At 39.3% G+C, this 19,289-nt stretch overlaps 1 protein-coding gene across 2 annotated transcripts in view; it reads left to right on the forward strand.

Moving 5' to 3' along the window:
* Nucleotides 1-9,894: 9,894 nt before the first annotated feature.
* Nucleotides 9,895-19,289, forward strand: part of chrm2a (cholinergic receptor, muscarinic 2a) — a 68,401-nt gene continuing 59,006 nt past the window's right edge. The window contains exon 1 of one of the 2 annotated variants that reach the window (XM_069711049.1): nucleotides 9,895-10,023. The gene's annotated coding sequence lies outside the window, so the exon portion shown is untranslated. Of the gene's footprint in view, nucleotides 10,024-11,381; nucleotides 11,755-19,289 lie in introns of those variants that run through there. The other variant, XM_069711051.1, reaches the window with a different exon arrangement.

Below are 19,289 nucleotides of genomic sequence, written 5' to 3' on the forward strand. Positions count from 1 at the left end.
ATTCTGCTGTGTGCCAACAGAAACAATTAATCCTCAACATCCTATATGTGCAGATGCATGAACAGTGTCATTTACATAAGCACACACCCAGAATAAACCATATAGGGTAACCCATTTCCCTTTTAAAATCCTCTGGTGGCACACTTCTTGCCGCCAACAAGGAACAAGGAAATAAGGTAGAGGAAAAAAACTTTACTGAGAACAAAGTGCAGGTTCTGATTAAAGAAGTAGAGCTAAATAAAACAGTTTTATTTGGCACATACATATTCATGCCTTCTCACTCACAAGATAATATTGATAAATCACATTTTATGCATGGAAAACCGTTCTGGCACAGTTTGCACATAGAACCGTGTTCAAACGGATTAATGGGATAAATGGTAAATGAGAGTGTTACCACTGTGTCCATACTACTAATCTTGAAACAGCAAATATGACTGCTGACATATAATGAAAAAGGAAAGTTAATTAAAATAATGCCAGGCTTCAATTGTTTTCTCGACAGTACAATATCTACTGTGTCAACATAATATCCACACGCAAGCAAACGGAATCACATTTCTACTTTTTTTATGGTACAGATGGTGGCCTTTGGTAAATCTCAAATTCTAAAAGTCACTTAAAGGATGAGTTTACTTTCTCATCTAAACCAAACAATCTTTTCTCAACCGTATACAAAGTGATTTGGATGCCTAAACCACAGCTCAAGGATAAGTCGGGTGGAGAATTCCTCTCAGTGACATCAAAGTGCTACACTTTGTACAGCTACTAACCAATGAGACCAACTTCCTGTTCCTCTCTTTACACTGAAAACAACAGATGATGCCAGGGAACATCCAGGCAGAGTTACATTCCCTTAAAAATTAATCTAAATGTGAAAACAAATTAGTGACATATTAACCTCATTTCTTGTGGTCTGAATGGCAGAAAAAAAATACATTCAGAAACCCTTGGATGTATTGTTTTCTTGGCTAATTATTTCACCATTGCACATCTTTTGCCAACACATCTGGATGATTTGCATGAGTTAATCTCTGCCGGCTGCTTTCTTCAAAAAACAGACTGATCATCACAGATCCACCGTTACCACAGAGTTCATGGTCAGTTTTGAAATAAGTACATGCCTCCCTTTTTCCACTGAGTTTCTCCTCCGTTCACCAGCAATAATTTCCAATTTCCTTTGCACTGTCTTGCTCCACTTGGCATAATCAATTTCAATTTCTTATTATTTAGAGACAAAGGGAGCCACGCTTGGCTGAGAATCTTTGATCTAGCACCAGTTTACTCCACAGTCCTTCATAATTTGCACCACTAAAGCAAACCACATTCTCATCGTCCTCCAACCGCCCTCACTCCCCACTTCATTCTGTAAACATCAGTGGATGGAGCTCAGCTCATCGTGGGTCAGGTTTGATTACAAGAATGAGAAGACTTCTGCCAAGTAAAATCTCCTTTTTGTGCAAACGGCCACATACACTGGCCATGTGACAGTGTACTGTGCATTGTGCGGGCCCAATTTCCAGCTTGTTGTTGTCCACACAATATAATCGTACAGTGTTTGGATGCAAATGAAGAATAAATAAATCCCATATATAAGCATTTGCATTTTTATGACTCATCTTGCTGTCATTTCTCGCGAAATCACTCTGAAATGCTTATGACCAACTGAACTCAGATAGTTCAGATTCATTTTTTTTTTTTTCAGAAAAGGAGAACATTTATTTTATTAAGTTATTAATTCAGTGACAGAAACTTCCAGCTGCTGCTTGCACACATTGTGTGTTGACACCAAATTCTTATGGATACAGTTTTGGAGATATTTTCCATTCTGATGGATTTTTAGAGTTTGTCACACAGCGTTTGTTTTTGCTCTAATCATCTCTAACTGATAATTAGACAAGGGTCTTACATCACACTGCTTTTTCTGCAAATTACACTTCACTGGGGGTAGCTGTTGTAATTTCCCGTTGTCTTCATATGAAATAGCACAGCCTTATCTAAGCAAAGACAATTTAAAAGTTAAAGAGAGAGGAGGGGAACGGGAAGAACAAAGCTCAAGAAAGAAGAAACAGAGATTTAACTTTTAAATATTCCGTTGGCTCACAAAGGAAGAGTTTCCATTATTGGCACAACACTTGCCAGAATCAGAGATTTAAAACAAGTAATCTGAGTTTGTGTCTCTCAGAACAGAGTAGCAAAAGGCCAAATTGCCTCTACGCGGTTCATTTTTATATCAAAGAAACTGTCTCGGTGAATCATTGCAGCCTGAGCTTTTGCTGTAGGTGAGGTATTTAGAGACCGTAATGACCTCTGCTCAAAACAAAAAGCGGCACTAAATTCCCCTTCAATACATTCACAGGTGGAAGCACCATTAAAAACGACTTGAGTATCTACAACAGGACAGGACCTGGAGAGGAGCCAAAACAAAAGCCTGTGTAGCCCAGACAAGTGCTGTTTTCTCCTCTTCCCTTTATTGTAATAGCAAGGTGAAGGCTGGACAAACTCCAAGTGAAGGTTGACCGACCACAGCTCAGTCATATGATGCAGTCTTTTGAGCTCACAAAGGTTACAAATAAAAGCAACGTATTCTTTGAGGATCAATGCCCACAACCGTTGCTAAAATTATTTTTCCCGCCAAAACATGCTTCCAGTGGCGGTAATTTGTCTTTTCAAGGATGTATACCAAGTTGTAGCACTAATTCCAGCATTAAAATGCGAATTCACACATTTTTAGGGCCCGAGCACCGATGGTGCGAACCCCTATTGTTCCTGAAGGAATTCTTCTTTTTCTTTCACGTTCTTATTCTTACGAAAAGTGATTTGCCTTTTTGGAGGCTTTATCATATTCAAAAACTCATGAAAGTGGATACACATATGTCTCCCAGCGAAAGATTTCGTATTCGAGTGGAATCGCGAGTGGGCGTGGCCAAATGGCTCAAGAGCGCCCCCTAAAGAGATGCCCCGGTGGCCACATTTACCTAAATTCACGAAATCCGGTAGACACGTGTATCACACCTAGTTTTATTTATCTCTCTGCTTCTACCCCACGACGCTCGACAACAACATAGAAGTACTTTAACAGGAAAACATGATATCTCAGTGTTTTCCAAAACAACGCAACAATTTAAAACGTTTTCTACTGTTAGGTCTGGCACGTGTTCAGAAAAAGAAATGATCTGGATATGGAAATATTGTGGTTTGGGTTATGGTAAAGGAACAATTTTAGTCATGGTTTAAAAAACATGACATGAAGAGGTTGTTCTTCTCACAGTCTTATCCTGATACAGCCATGACCCCTCATGCCTCTGTTCAGTGGGAGCATTAGACGAGCATCGTGTTCGTGGCCTCGCTGTTTTCTTTTTCCACTGTTGGAGTTTGGCGTTCAAACAGCGCTGCCAGCGAATCTTAACAGACCACAGTGCAGAGTGCAGCGAGCTGCGGTTGTGATCGCTGATCTGAGGTCAGGACATCAGAGAACTGTGTTGACAGTGAACTGACAGAGCAGCAAGCGTGCCTGTTGTGTTCATGTTAATTACGCTAAATAGACACACACACACACACACACACACACACACACACACACACACACACACACACACACACACACACTGTGTAATGCTTCAAAACTACTACTCTTGCTTTCTGTACATGATAGTGTGCATCATTCATGTAGCCTGATGAAGAGGGACTGACATGTAAAAATATCAACAATACATCTTCATAGAGACAATGTAATATGAGCAGTTTTCATTTTTAACTACTTTCTGAAGACTTGTTGGAAAAACTTGTGTGGAATACGTGTCAGAGGTGGAACGTTCAAAACCTAAACCATCGAATTCACATATGGGCGAGCACTCACATTTGACTTTTTATTACATCATTAGCAACAGTCCAGTACACACGCAGACATTTCAAGCCTTTTACTTCGTGTGTCTTTTACTTTGACAGGTAAAGCCCTTGAGGGTTTCAAGAGAATAAAGTTTTCATGAAACTTAGGCAATGAGTAGAGCTCCCTTCTACTGTTTGTTTTACGAGTCAAACCAAAAGCATCTGTTTGGCTTGTCACCATAACAGTAAATTGGTGGAAATTGACCTTTTTAATATCGAATACCTAAATGTTGCTAGACCAGTGTTAATTCATCCTTTCAGCTTCGGAGGGTTCTGTGATGCAACACGCAGTAAAAATGACTAGCAAAAACACTGAGATTTGAGCTCATTTACTGGCGGCGGGTTTGGTTCTCGAGGCGTGACACAGAGATCCAAATGCTGCTGGTCTGCACAATTTTGACACTTCTTTTTTGCACATCTGCACTCCGCTAAAGCATTCATCACCATCCCAATTATCCCACTTATCTAAATAACAAAACAAAAATGTTTCAGGCAAATGCACATTGCCCATCTGAAGCTTGAGCACAATAAGAGGTTGTGGGGTTTATTCTTGAGTGTCACCATTAATGACATATTCATGTATGCTACACCCCTTGCAGAGGTTTTGATGCTTTGTCCACCAATCCACTAATGCCATCACTTCACTTAATTACCCTCAATTAAGACACTATAAAAGAATTGCAAAGAATTGCTAATGAACTCATTTTGGAGACGTGGAAACATTCAAAAGGAGATCCTGGATTGAGGGCAATTAACCCCAGGCATTTTAGATAAGCCACTTTACTCCCTTAGCCCCTCTCTTTATACACAGAGAAAATATGAGCTCAAAGTGAAAATTCATCTGCAAATATGAGACAACTAAATCAATATTTGGAGATTAATATCTGCTCCCCTGCCCATGAACCATGACCTTGTCGATTCCGAATGATCATGCTACGTGTTGTTACATGAGACCAGCTCTGTATTCTCTTAATGTGACACGGGCTACTGTGGGTTACGTTTGGGGTGAAGGTTGAACTGGAGAACATTGGATCCTTAATCAAACAAACAATTCTCAGACAGACTGCTCAGTTCAAGGATCTTTATTCACAGCAGAGGTATCATAAGGGCAATCCAACAAAAAAAAAGTCACAGATCATACCAAAATGTCCAAAAATCTGGATTCTGGATGTGTCCCGGGTGGTGGATAACACGTGAAGTGGTAGATTTGCAATGGTATTGCCACATACAAAGATTTGTTGCTCAGCCAAAAAACATAGCAGAGAGCAGCAGGCGGGTCACCAGACTCCTGCGAAACAAACTTCAAAACGTTGATGAATTCAGAAAAGTCTCTTCACTTGTGTCGTGCCAAACTGTAAACATACTGCAAGGAATATTAGCATACAGGGAGAAATTACAGAAACTGAGTTGAAACATTTACCTTTTGAAAATAAACCCCGGTCTCGTGAAAAACGAGGACATAGTCTCTCCATGCTGGTTCAGGAGAGCAATTAATCAGCCTGCACATCAAATTGTTGTGACAGCGGTTTGGCCTGTGTCGCAGGTAAATCGCATTCCCCGTCCTCTCTATTGATTTGTGTGTATTATATTTCTTCTTCTATACTGCCTCCTTTTCTTTCCTGCTTCTCTCTTTGGTTCTGGTGGTCCCGAGAGGATTTTGTAACCAGCTTGTCAATGACTTGCCAAACCTGATTTAGACGAAATGGTGCTACTCCAGCTCATTTATCTGATATCAACAACGCATCCTATATTTTGCGTCACTCCTCCCTCATCACCTGATGTAACATAATTGTTCCCTTAGGCTCTTTGTATGCCAGAACAGTGACGTGCAGGAGATGCTATAGTGAGGTGAGGTCAGGTCTAGCAGACGTCACAAGATGCAGAATATTCTAGTGAGTGAGGAAGATCACCTTCAGGTTTCAGTTTGGACACATGAATTTGTCTTTCATTTGAAATTAAGTTGTGTTACCTTAAGCAAATTATGCAGTATTACTTTTCCCTAAAGATTATTGGGTTAAACTGTGGGGTGGAAATTTTAATATATATTTTAAAATGCAATTCTACAAATGTAAAATTTGAGGCTGTTTAAAATCTAAATTTTAAGTTAAAATTTGTCAAACTTTCCAGGATGAACGTTCTCCTCCTTGTCACTTATATTTAGTGAGTGATCAAAGGATCAACCTCCCCAGCCTACATCTGCTCAGTCTTCCCCAGCTTGGAGAGTTTCAACAGACTTTGCAAAGGGATCTCTGTTCGAGAGTTGCCCAAAGACATCAGGAGGATTATTTCACCCTTCTGTTTTAATAAAGTGGCACTTCAGCTTTTTCAACGGCAAGTCAAAAGTCTCTTGGCAGCTGCTCACATTAATAGATGGCCCAAAGATAAATAAACATTCTCAAGCACTCCCACTGATTGACAGTAGAGAGTTTAAGTAAACTTGAAGTGGTTAAACACTTAAAAACGGCATTAACATCACCGTTCTCCAAGTAAAACTCTCATTAAGGTTGGAAAATAAACCACCGTGTCACAGTGATACGCATCAATAGAAACACCTTTCTGGGAAAGTCTGGGATCTGTTGCACATTTATTTCCATCACTTGGAGGCTATTTACTGATTTACCATTTTATGTTATTTTGTTTAATTTAAAATTCACCTGATTGAAGATACAGCATTAATTACTTATATAATATGCATACAACTTGGTAAATTTACACTACAGGAAGTATTTTACTTTTTACCATAGTAATATTTACTTGCCCACAATAAGTTGTGCCTTTTAAAAAGGAAATAATGCTTGACAAACAAACTAAATCAAAAATGTTCACATCAAAGTTACATTTTCAGCCATGTCTGACCTCTTTTAGATGTATTTAGAATAATTAAATGAGATGTACCATTGCATTCAACCAAAAAGCTTTTTTTTTAAAGAAAAAAAAAAAAAGCTTTTTAAGATTTCAACAGAACACATCTATATTATTGAAATGGTTCTAAATAAAAAGTGTGTTTTGATATCTCTGAACAATCAAGTTGTAAATCTGTTTCCTAGGAAAAAGCACAATTGTCATTCTTTCTCAATACAGTGGAGACCATTGAGGGCTTTTAGATAAATCCTGTTCCTGCAAGACAAAGATGAAATTCAAATGTATGTGTTCACGTTGATGTTTTTGTAATGCATTTTTTTAAGCTGCAATGTTTAGCTTTCACAATCGCCTCATCACGGCTGTGTGATTGACTGGATTGGTCCTAAATGTGTAATACCACATGTCAGTCAGGAGCAGGACATACAAAAACTTTGCAGCAATAAATGACACGCTGAGACGAAGGCGGTAACTAAATCCACAACAGATTCCAGCTGAGCGGGTGAAGCGGAAGCACAGCCTTGATATTCTCTGCTGCCTTAAAAGTAAAGTACATTAGGATGGGATTTTACATTTGCACTTTGATGTATTTGCCATTTACAGGATGGTGCACTAGATGACTCTTTGTTCGCTGTGTCTCTCTTGATTCGTCAACAGGCAGTCCATTAAAACTGTGATTTTCTATAACTAATTGCGTCGCACTCAAGTCGGCCTTTGAGGCTGGCCTGTTCATCAGCATAACACAGGTGCATATGCAGCACATGATCCATCCGTGGCCATTTAGGGTCCTGTTTACAGCACAACCCCACACACACATTCAAGAGCAGTATGTGTGCATATACTGTGAGTCATGTGGTTCAGATGTATTGTGAATATGAATAACTATAGCATGTGGTGGGTGTTTTGACTGTCACCCAATGTGTTTTTTTGGGGGTTCTGGCCATCAGATAGGATTTGGTAATGAGAACAGACAAGTGTTATTGTGTCGCTAATAACACATCATCCTCCCTGGAACATGCACGAGCCATTAATGCGTTATTTTCTCAAAGTTAAAATATGTAAAACTGTGTCTGACATTTGTCACCAGATGAGAACAACTGTATCTTATTTTTTTGTCTTTTTTTTTTTTAATCACACAGCTTTCCCTTCTTTAGATGCAACCTCTCTGAATTTCAGCATACCAATTTCTCAGTTGCAACAGTTACACTGTTAAATAATTCAAGTACAGTATGTTTCCGAAACCTAAACCATTGACATATTTTAATTGACAGCTAAGGTTCAGGACGGCTCCATTCAAACTGTGCCTGATGGCTGCTTCACTAAATATGAAAACACATAAAACTCTTAACGCCGGTGGGATCAATTCTGGAGTGATAGCATGAAGTCAGAGAAAGGAGAGGCAATCAGCGAGCCGATTGGTTTAGGTGAATAAAACTGAATTTAGCTTTGCCTCCTGGTGGATGACCTGTTAAGAGACACACACACACACACACACACACACACACACACACACACACACACACACACACACACACACACACACACACACACACACACACACACACACAAACAGAGTCTTTTGAGACTACTTCCCCAGTAGATGTCAGTAAAACATCCCCATCCCATGTTTATTTTTCCTGACATTCAGCCAAGAATATCAGGTTGAAAAAAGCAAATACTAAAAAATTTCAAATCACACTAAGCCTTTCATACTAGCAGACCAGCGAATTCAATGATGTACTGAATCAGACAGGAATTAAGCTTTCAAACAAGTGTTAAACAGTTAAATCTTGATAAGTGCCAGCCGGCTATGTTAAAAGCAGTGATTCAGCTGTAGGAGCTGTCTTCAGAGGGGAGATCAGCTCAGGCCATACCGGTGTACAAAACCTGACAAACAGCAGGTCTTCTTAGCCACGTTTTGAGATGATCAACAGGCTTCCTGCATGGACCGAGTTCAGGGCCAGAAAACAGGCAGAATCAGAGTCACATGCACTTTATGATGCACATTCAAGGGATTTGTCTTGGTGCATGTATATATGTATGAAATGTAGTGCACAAAAAAGACCAGAGAAGTACACAACTTATTTACATGTATTCAGGAGAACTTTTAATATGAAACTATGGGAAGGGTTTAAATAATAAATTAAATAAACAAAGTAAAGCTGAGAGAGTAAATATGTGCAGAATATGTGAATGTGTAACTGAGCATGAGGATGAAACATGTATATATTGTTTACAGTATAAACAGAGTCACGTAAACATTGTGCAAGGTGCAGTGTATCATGGTAGGAATGCGAGAACTCACAGGATGCGATACATTCTTCTGTCTACTTTTTATTGTTTCAATTTGGATTTAGTTACAAGAGATGTGTTAAAACTGACTGCGATATTGTTTTGCGTCTTGCTCAACCACAGAATAGCATTCATGTTTAAGTCACCGAGTTCCGTTTGTCGTCTCTATTTGCAGTGTGCTTTGGATGAAAAGAGGCTTTTTGCAAAAGGTAAAATCAGCGAATGTCGTGAACACGCTCTGGATTTTTTTTTTCCTCATCTCCAAATATGCGCTCTCCTCGGTGCTGAAACCAGAGAGTCTGCGTAAACCTACAGCGATTTCAGTCATTTTTTTCTGAATGGAAACTGTCATATCACACGAAGTCCGCGAGTTTCTACCAAGAAGTCAAAGAAAATGAATAGAAATGAGGATAAGTCCAGTCCAGAAAATAAATATTGTATGAAAAAGTGCAATGCCGTGAAACAAGTACTAATGAGCTAAATGGGCTGATTTCCCTCTGAAAATCTGTGGGATGTGTCTAATTCTGCTGTCATGAGCTTTAATTGGTGTTTTGGCGAATAAAATAGCTTTGGATGATTTCTGTGTTTTATATCACGTGTTGCTGCACTAAACTCACGCTGGTTTCTACGGATCGAAAAAGCAAATAACGACTGTCATGATCGTCAAATAAACGCCAGCCTACTTCTTATAGCTCTCTCCCCTTTCTCTCTCTCTCTCTCTCTCTCTCTCTCTCTCTCTCTCTCTCTCTCTCTCTCTCTCTCTCTCACACACACACACACACACACACACACACACACACACACACACACACACACACACACACACACACACACACACACACCCGCCCCCTCTTCACTTTCTCCAGTGCAGCCGAGGCGCTTTTCGTCTCCAAAGCCTGTCTCCAGAAGCATGTCCTCAGACATGCAGTCACGGTGCGATGAAGCGGACCAAAAGACGCCACCAGCATGACAGCATGAAAAAAGGTAAGCTCATAACTGAACATTTTCCTTTCTTATAAACAATTCTCCGCGTTTGCTCTGATAAACCAAAAAGAGTCGATATTTCTGAAGATGGTTTATCACAAGCTCTCAGACCAGACGATAGAGCGCTTGTTTCTGCGGTTAGAGAGGTCTGTTCAGCTGTCTTGCTCAAGGACACTCCGACAGGAGGAAGTATTTTTGGCCCGGGGTTGAATCTCAGACTTTTTTCAGATGCGGGACTCTCTCCAACTCCCCTATCGAAATCTGTAATCAGGATCCTCCAGTGCGTAAAAATCCAAACTCGATGATCACAGTGCTATTCTGATTGGGTTTTCTTTAAGATATCAGACACTTGAAAGTTATTTTGGTCAGCCAAGGTGACAAAAAGTCAACAACTTTGAGTTAAATCCTATAAATTAAAAAAGAGAAAATATCTCAATCACTGTAAAAAAAAAAAAAAAAAAAAAAAAAAAACTTGTGTCAGTGGAAATAGGCTATCGAATAGAAAACAAGCCTGCCAGTGTCTGCTGCTGGCAGAGCTTTGCATGAGGAACGCAAAGAGAACGAAATATGTTGTGCCAGATCCACAGCTGCCTGTGCCATATGACGCATCTTAGAGAAATCAATGACAGCATAACTTTATTGGTTGTCCTGGTATATTTTTGTGAACACCAGTCTCCGTGTCATGTATCGTTTAATGTATAATGTTTGGGGTTTTTTTTGCCAAACGATTACAACCACACTGTGCCTTGGTTACACGATTCACGTCAAATACCCCATTAAATAAGCACGTTATACTCTGCCTTTCCTCGACATTACGAACATTTTTCGCTTTTAAATGGCTTACACAAACTGTGGTTTGGTTATTTTTCCAAATAAATGCCCAGCAGTTTACCAGAAACGTGTGCAAGCCTATGCGCTTTGGATAAAAAGCGTCCAACACATCATTGCTTTGAAAAAACATCTGGTTTTATTTCTCCATGTCTAACATAGACCCAAAAGAATCGCTACAGACTCAACTCTCCTCTTTTGATATGTCACCTGTGCTGTCAGCCTAGTGTATAGTCGTGGATGTGGTGGCAGAGATGCAGATCCGTGAGTCTATTTCCCCAGAAGCAGTTTCCTCTCGTCTCATCAATTCGATCAGCCATTCTTGATTTCTTGATTTCGCCACCGCAGGATGCAAAAATACGTGTTTATGATCCCTGTGTTTTTTTCGTCAGTAAAGCAACCAACACATTACAAAGCAATGCTTTCATATAAGCCTATGCATTTAGATCTACAACTCCTTTAAAGAATGCGATTAAGAGATGATTCGCGTCGCAGTCACACCAGACGTGCGTAAAAGCGCACAGCAACAGAATAGACTTCAGGCGGCAGGTTTGTGTCGGATCTTATGACTGCTGGTGTTATAGCTGAGATTCTTTACGCACAGACTGAATCCCCCAAATCATGCTTTGAATGACGTACAGTGAGCTGCTTGCCAATAAATACACTGGAGGACTCAGAACTTGATGTTCAAAACTGATTTGATCGAACAACGTTTGTTAATCCCACATTTTCAGGTTACATGGCGTATTGTATATCCATTTTTTTTTAAATCAGGAGGACAATTACAGTTACTGCAGTTTTGTCTGTCTACGAGCCGAGAAAAAAACCCCGCAGATGTTTCCTCCTATCATTTGGCTGGATGAATCAGTGCAGTGGGACGAGGTCTACTTGAGATGGCCGGAGGTAGGTTCTAGTTTTGGATCATTTGACTTCACTTTTTTCTTACTCATAAAGTTGGAATCAGCGTAAGCGTTTTTAGATGAAAATAAAACCAAAATCAATTTCTCACTTTTTACAGTATTGAAGGAAGGAAATCAGAAAACTCCGCGTTTCACACCCTACTCCTAAACCCAACTAAAAACACGACTCTGCGATTCTGAGTTATTTCTGCACTGGAGAAGAAGCAAAGTCTGTACAGTGTTCTCGTGGATTTGAGCGCTTTATAGTGAGACAGAATATATTTTGTTTGTGATTTTTATTCACTTAATATTTTCATCACGAGCTGTCCGATACAGTTCACCTGTACCATTAACATCTGGTTGCTCTGAGTTGTGCGTATGGATGAGTGCTGTGCATTGATTAAGCCGCTGACAGTAATTGGTTTTGTTTGAAGAGATGGCAGGTAAACAAATAGGACCGACATTGCCTCGGTATCTCTTTCTGCCGTGGATTGTACGTGTGTAGGTCGATGCTGGTTTTGTTCTTGGAGCCTACATTCATTATGGATTCGTGTGGGTTTTCATTTGGGGTCTTGCCAAAGAGAAAAATGGGGATTTGCATTTTGCTACTGTCTGGAATCCATGAGAAAGTTTCCCCACTTCAGTTTTGCACTATTATTTCTTTGAAATGCCACAGCAGGAGAACAAGTGAACACCCACAAGTCCAGGTTTCTCTGTGAAGAACAATGTTTATCCATCTGGCAAAAATCTTGATCCAAATTAGGTTTAAAAAACAAAACAAAAAACGGTATCAAATGAGTTGTTGTTATTTAGAATTTCAACTTGAGAAAAAAAAAATCATTTGGTGCTTTTTATTTATTTATTTATTTTTTTTTTTTTTTGGTGTACTTGATTATGACTGGGTGCCATCTGCAACACTTGAACCAAATATTACAGGGATGACGATTTTTGACACAATTGTTTTTCCAGGTTTCATAAATCACTCAACACAACCTCAAATAGTTCTTTAAATAGCTACAATGATAAAGTGTGAGAAGAAAATGTCCGATGGTAATCACATTTTATTGTGTTCTGCAGTAAAAATAAATATCTTGACGTTGCTTGCTCTACAGATTTAATTGTTATTCATTTGTCCTTGTTTTGTCTTTTGTCACAACTCCAGATATTTTTTTAATCTTAGCATTGTTTCCTTTGTGGCACATTTGTGCACACTCAAATAGCTTTTCAGATATGTTAAGCTCTTAAATAATGTTGAACTAAATTACCAAATTTTCATTGTGACCTGCTGTTCCATCATCTTGCCTGTGTGTTGCGTCACTGCTGTTTTCTCCATTTGAAATTGGAAGAAGTTTCTTGGACTTGTTGCTCCATTTCCACTTATCATTCTGTCCGACACCCTGATGTTGATGGATGAGTTTTGCATGCGGCGTGACTGAAGAGTTATTTGATGGGGTTTTTCAATTTCTGTCAGCACACTGAGGTTTACTGAGGTCAGACATATGGCTTTTTTTCCCTTTTTTTTTTAAAACGTCCTTCTTTATCTCTGTTGACATCACATTGAAGCTGCGGAGATGATAGACTGCGTTTAATCTGTCAGTCAGTGGCTGTCAGTGGCTGTGATATAAATTATGATAGGCATTGATTTATAGATCGGCCTGCGGTTATGCATGAATATTGTCTATAAGCATGTTGGTCAACGCAGAAGAGAGTACAGTGACAAATGCAGGAAACATGTTCATTTGAATATCTGTCACTGAATTATAATAATGTGGAATTTCTCCGATTTAAGAACCAACCACAGATTTTTGTGGTAGAAAGTGTTGCTTATTGCCCCCTATGGACAAAACAAAACATTGGCAGGCATGACTCGCTTTCTGTTTCCTTTCATGTTGAAATCACGAGGACATAAACCAACACACACACACACACACACAAGGCAGAATGAACTACTCTTTCTTGAGCACACTCACATGGAGGATGGAGAGAAGAGAGATTGACGGAGGAGGCTCATGCTGCTACCTATATGAATGCACGTCGGACACATTGTTAAATCTGTATTTTTGGCTGTGGTGGAAACCGTGTTTGAGAAGAGGTTGCTTTTGTAAAAAGTTACATTTCGCCAGTGGGGTGTCTCGTTCCATGGACATAAGCTTCCCTGTTGTGGAGTGGCTGCACAGTGCACATTAGTGAATCTGTGTATCTGGCACACACAGAAAGGAATGTCTAATTATCACGCTTTCAGCCGCAGTAGGCTCCTCTATTTGCACTGAGCGCCTGCTTTAATCGCTTTCTTTTTCCATCATTACACACTTATTTATTTTATTTTTACGCAATTAAAATGTTATTTTTGCCGCGTGTGGATGAGCTGGGAAGTCCATGCATCAGCGGCTGGATGTTGAAGGAAGGTTTAATTGAGCAGAAGCAGGAAGAATGGCTCCACTTATGTGTGGAAATTTTGTGGTAGAAATAAAAACAGATTCTATGAGGGGTTTTTATATAACGGTGAACATGGTGAATACAAGTACATACATGCAGGGATGGAGTGAAAATACTGGCAGGATGAGGTTTGACTCATACATATGTCTGAATGTGGTTTCATAAACCTAACTATGCATGTCGTGAAATCTATCCACATTCATAAAGCATTCAGATGCTGTATCTTCTGCTAGTAGGACAAATGGCCAGCGTACCCTTTAGCTGTGCTTCTTATCAGATGCTGAGTGATTGCAGAGCTTTACAATATGAAGTGCCACTAACCCACCGCACGAAGTGTCATTGATTGGAAAGGATGGGAGGAGGGAGATTCCTCCTTAAGGTCATTATCTGGCAGACAGAGAGAGTTAGACGAAACAAACCAGATAATTGCATTTGTAACAAAAGACTTGGAATCAATGGACTAAGAACTACTTACAGCGTTGGGTTCGCATATTTCATCAACATACAAATGGTTTCGGTGACACTTTAATTGCTCGTAAAGGCTATTCTGTGAAATCACTTCAGCAGCTTCCTGACATATGGAGTCTGTGAGGACTCATATTTCATCTGAATCAGGGTACATCTGACAAACTGGAATACTGACTGACACGCAGCACACATTTAGAGAAAGTAGACATGTGAAAGATATGAAAGACAGTCTGATGTTTGCAGACATTACAGCAGTGACGAGCTGGGATTTACCACCAGTCTGTGGATCAAAAACTCAGGTGATACAGAGTGAGGAAGACATATTTTCTTTTTGTTCCTGGAAGGGGCAGCAGTAGGTGGGATAATACTGTCACTCGTGGTTCAGCACGACTGCATTAACATATATATTTTGGCCACATGGGGGCAGCAGAAATACGGTACTGACCTATTTTAATCTTTTAAATTGATATGAGAACTTGTTATACACCCTTCACATATATCGTTTTCACAATTTGGCTCATTAGCTGTTAAATGGTCCACTATGAATGCTAGCTACCTGCTACCTTTGTACTGGACAATAGCATGCAGTACATTTTTAGTTTTTGTTGTTGTTGTTGTTCGTTTTTAGCGAAAATAGCCTGCTGTTGCTTAAAATAATGCTCACAAGAACACTGAGATTTAATCAAAACAGAAAACCAAAACAGTGAGCTGAACGATGCTAAAATGCTGTAGCTATAGAGATGTGTAGGAGTATTGCCTCCCTGTTGAATGCTTTCAGCTGGTAAAGTGGCCAGGATGTTTACAGAACATAACGACCTTTGACCTTTTGGATATATAACGTCATCACTTCATCATTTCATCTTTATAGACATTCGTGTGACATTTTGCCAAACTTAGCACATAAATTCCTGAGTTATGGTCACAAAATTAACACACGTATGTGACAGTGACCTCTGACCTCAAAAATTGTATCAGTTCACCCTTGAGTCCAAGTGAACATTTGTGCCAAATGTGAAGAAATTCATTCACGGCGTTCCTGAGATATCACGTTCATGAGAATGGGATAGATGTACAAATGGAAAACGTAACGCCTCTGGCATAAAGATATTGTTGATTATATTAGTATTGAAGTATTGAAATACAGTTTTTCTTCTAATATTCAGTCCAACATTCAAATAAGTAAACTTCTAAATGAAAAAAAACAAAAGGTTAATCTTTTACAAGAAGATATTTCTCTCTGTATCTCTGGATTTAGATCCATTTCATAACACCTATTTTGGCCTTAAGTCCTAATTTAAAAACCCTCATACAAACGGTTTAGATTTCTAGAGTAGAACTGGGATAGTTTGGTTAAGACATTTTCAGGTAATGATTGAGACTTCTGTTAGTCCACAGATGATAGTTAATAGTCCACCTTCATGCAAATATACAGGACTCTTGGAAGTTATATCTGATCAGATTGAATTGACGCTGCACTCCATATTTAGCCCCAGGATGCATTATTGTCACATGTATTGTGATTCATTGGAGTAAGATATGTTCTTACACTTGTAGTTTATGTTTCAACATGAATACAGACAACTTTCACTTCGAAACATTCTGGATATCTGCAATAAAAAAAAAAGCAAACTGTAGACCTGGCAGTGACTCACAGCTGCATTCATGTCTCAAAAATTAGGAAATAACTCCTCAGGTGGGCTATGTATCAGCATGGTGATACTGAATTTGCAATCAGAAAAAGGGAAATTACTTTTTTTTTTTCATATTTTAGAGGCGCTGAATATAGAAAAATCCTCAAAAACACTGACATTTAACCCATATTTTCAAAACACTGTCAAAACAAGTGTTTTGAAAATCATTAAATGTTGCGGAGAACAGCATTTTATTACAAATCAAAATGGATTCAAATTCGCCCAGAAATTTGTGCAACTTTACAAAATCACTGTCCTTTGACCTCAGTGTTGTTTGTCTGCATTTCAGCATAACAAAACCGTACATGTCAAAGTCTGAGCAGCAGTTGTAGTATGACATAAAATAATCTCAGGAGATTCCTCTGAATGTGCTGCACTTCCAAAAGCCTCAGGTGCTCCTCAAGTCTTGCCGCTCATCCAGCAATTATGTCGGGCAGCTCTTCTCTGCTCTTAATTACTTTCAGCCTCAGTACCAAATAATTCCAGCCGGCTACTTCAGTCTCCGGCTCAGCCGTTATCATTCGCGCCGTAAAACATTCAGATATAGTCTGCTCTCATCTGACCTTGCCACGGAGGGCTTATTGTAATTTTCTGCGGTCTGAATTCCTCTATGAGGGGACATTGTAAGACATACGAGACAGAAAAAGGTAGAATTACACTTCCCTTCTGACCTACACATTAACACACACTTAGGGTGTATTCAGGAGAGGCTGACATTTCAAAGAGAGGTCAGTGATGTGGACAAATAGTGAAAGAAAGTAGGAATGATTTTACCGGAGATGGAGATTACTTTTTTTTGCGCTGCAACTTGAGCAGCAGGGGAAAGAGACCCGACTGCCGTCACAAGTTCTTGTAAATGGCGCCAACATGACAGGCAACCTTAATATTTCACTGTGCTGCTGCAGATGCTGCTTGTGTGGGTGTGTTTTTTTTTAAGTAGCCCTGTGTGACTTTTTCCTTCTTGTTGGCCAGAGCACTAACAAGCAATTAGCCAACAGGAAGAGCGTCTGGTATTTCAGGGGACGAGAGCCAAGCTCACAAAGTCTGAGACGACTCTGTTTATTTTTGACAGAAGGTTTTTTGGTTGTTTGGGGAAGCAAAAAGTCGCCGCAGATACTAAAGAGGCTTAAAATCATTTAGACAGACAAACAAAGCAGAGGAAAACATTGGAGTAGTTTTAAATAGCAGGCAGAGACACCAGACACAGATGCACATAACCTTCAAGATCCCATTGAGAGTTTTGCAGATTTACAAAAAAATTACACTACAGTACACGTGATACACTTAAAGGTGAATGCTCAACTGCTTTTAATGCAAGTCAATGAGCTCCCGGCAGTTGATTTCTATTTGAATGGGCAATAAAAGTAAAACTGGCTTCCTGGAGGTATTGCTGTCCTAATTACTGGCCTGCCTGAGGCTGATAAACAGGGATGATCTCCAAATGGAGGCGCCGTGTTCTTCATGTCAATAATGAATCACTGTGCTCTTGTCACTGGTATCCCCCTGCTCTGCATGGATACAGTTCATTCGGTCCAGTCTGAGGTACCTCAATGACTACTGGATGGATTACCATGAAAGTTTGTCAGTATTGACGTTCCCGAGAGGATGATAATGAATAAACAAAGATGGTGGACATAGTATAGTGAAGAATTTCTCAGTCATTTCTCAATGTGCTTGTGAGGAAAACAACTCCTCTCAATACTCGTGAAACACATTAAAACTCACTAAAGTGTTAGAGTTCTCCACATAGTCAACTGTTGAGAGTAAAGAGAAGCTGCAGCACTGACAGTTATAAAGCGATCGTGGAGTTTTTTTTAATAGTTTAGATAAAGTGAAAAATGAGGATAGAAACAGTTTATTATCCTCCTCTTGAAAGGGACTTGAGAATTCTATTGGCTTGCATATTTCCTCCTTTATCCAATGAGATCAAGAGGTGTTCCTAAACATTTTTATCCTGTGACTTCCCTTGTCTGAGTTGTGTCCAGTGTAGTGCGATGGTTTAAGGAGACACTTTACTGGGAAAAGGATCGAGAACACTTCAAATGCCCTTGTGGGTCAGCCTGTGTCTGTAAAAACTGAACATGAGTTGAAAACAAGAATTTCTCAACAAGTCGTATGAGGAACGAAGCTGAAAAATGACCAGTTGGCAGACACTTTAATGGAGCTGGCCATGATGTATGCTCTCTTAAATTTCAGGGCAGAGAAGAGGAACATCCTATTAAAATTGTTGGGATATATTCTATAATCTATTGGGGATCTTCCTCTATTTAGATTCTGTGACCTGTTTTTATTCTTGGCATTTATTGTACTGTATTTTTTTCCCATAATAAATTATGAGTGTGTGCCAGTATTCTGTCTGTATTTAACCATTATACCAGATAAATATGAGCATTGTCGTGTTGTGTTATGTAATGCCTTGCTGGCATTAGAAATAAGCCCAAAAGTACATAAATACATTCAAAATACAGCAACACAGCTGCTAGCATGGCTGTAAGCCTTCATCTTGATCACTGATAGAATCATTTTCCATCTACAATCCTAAATATAAATCATATATTTAGGTTTTTTTTATGTATTTTTTCGCAGGTTTTTCCAAAGCTACACATCTTTAAATGAAATCTATATCACATTATAAGTGTGCTGTAGATCGGATTACTCAGCATTATCATCTACTTCGCATTAGCTAAAGTCTGACGTTATAATTGTTGCTGCAAAGAAAATATGATTTGTAATATCCTTTTAACAACAACAACAACAACAACAAAACACACGTTAAAAGGTTTTTCTAAAGTTTGGATTCAGCCTCATTGCTGGCTTAATTATCATCGACTTTGCAAACTTAAAACACTCAAAATTCTGGCTTTGAATTGCATTAATCAATCAGGCTATAAAACGCAATAAGCAACCTTCTCCTCGTATGTAAGAGAGGATTGCTTACTGCATT

The sequence above is a fragment of the Brachyistius frenatus genome, unplaced genomic scaffold (genome assembly GCF_029030835.1).
Source record: "Brachyistius frenatus isolate BFR_SWC_R1_liver_20210118 unplaced genomic scaffold, ASM2903083v1 Contig_96, whole genome shotgun sequence".
Classification (NCBI taxonomy): domain Eukaryota; kingdom Metazoa; phylum Chordata; class Actinopteri; family Embiotocidae; genus Brachyistius; species Brachyistius frenatus.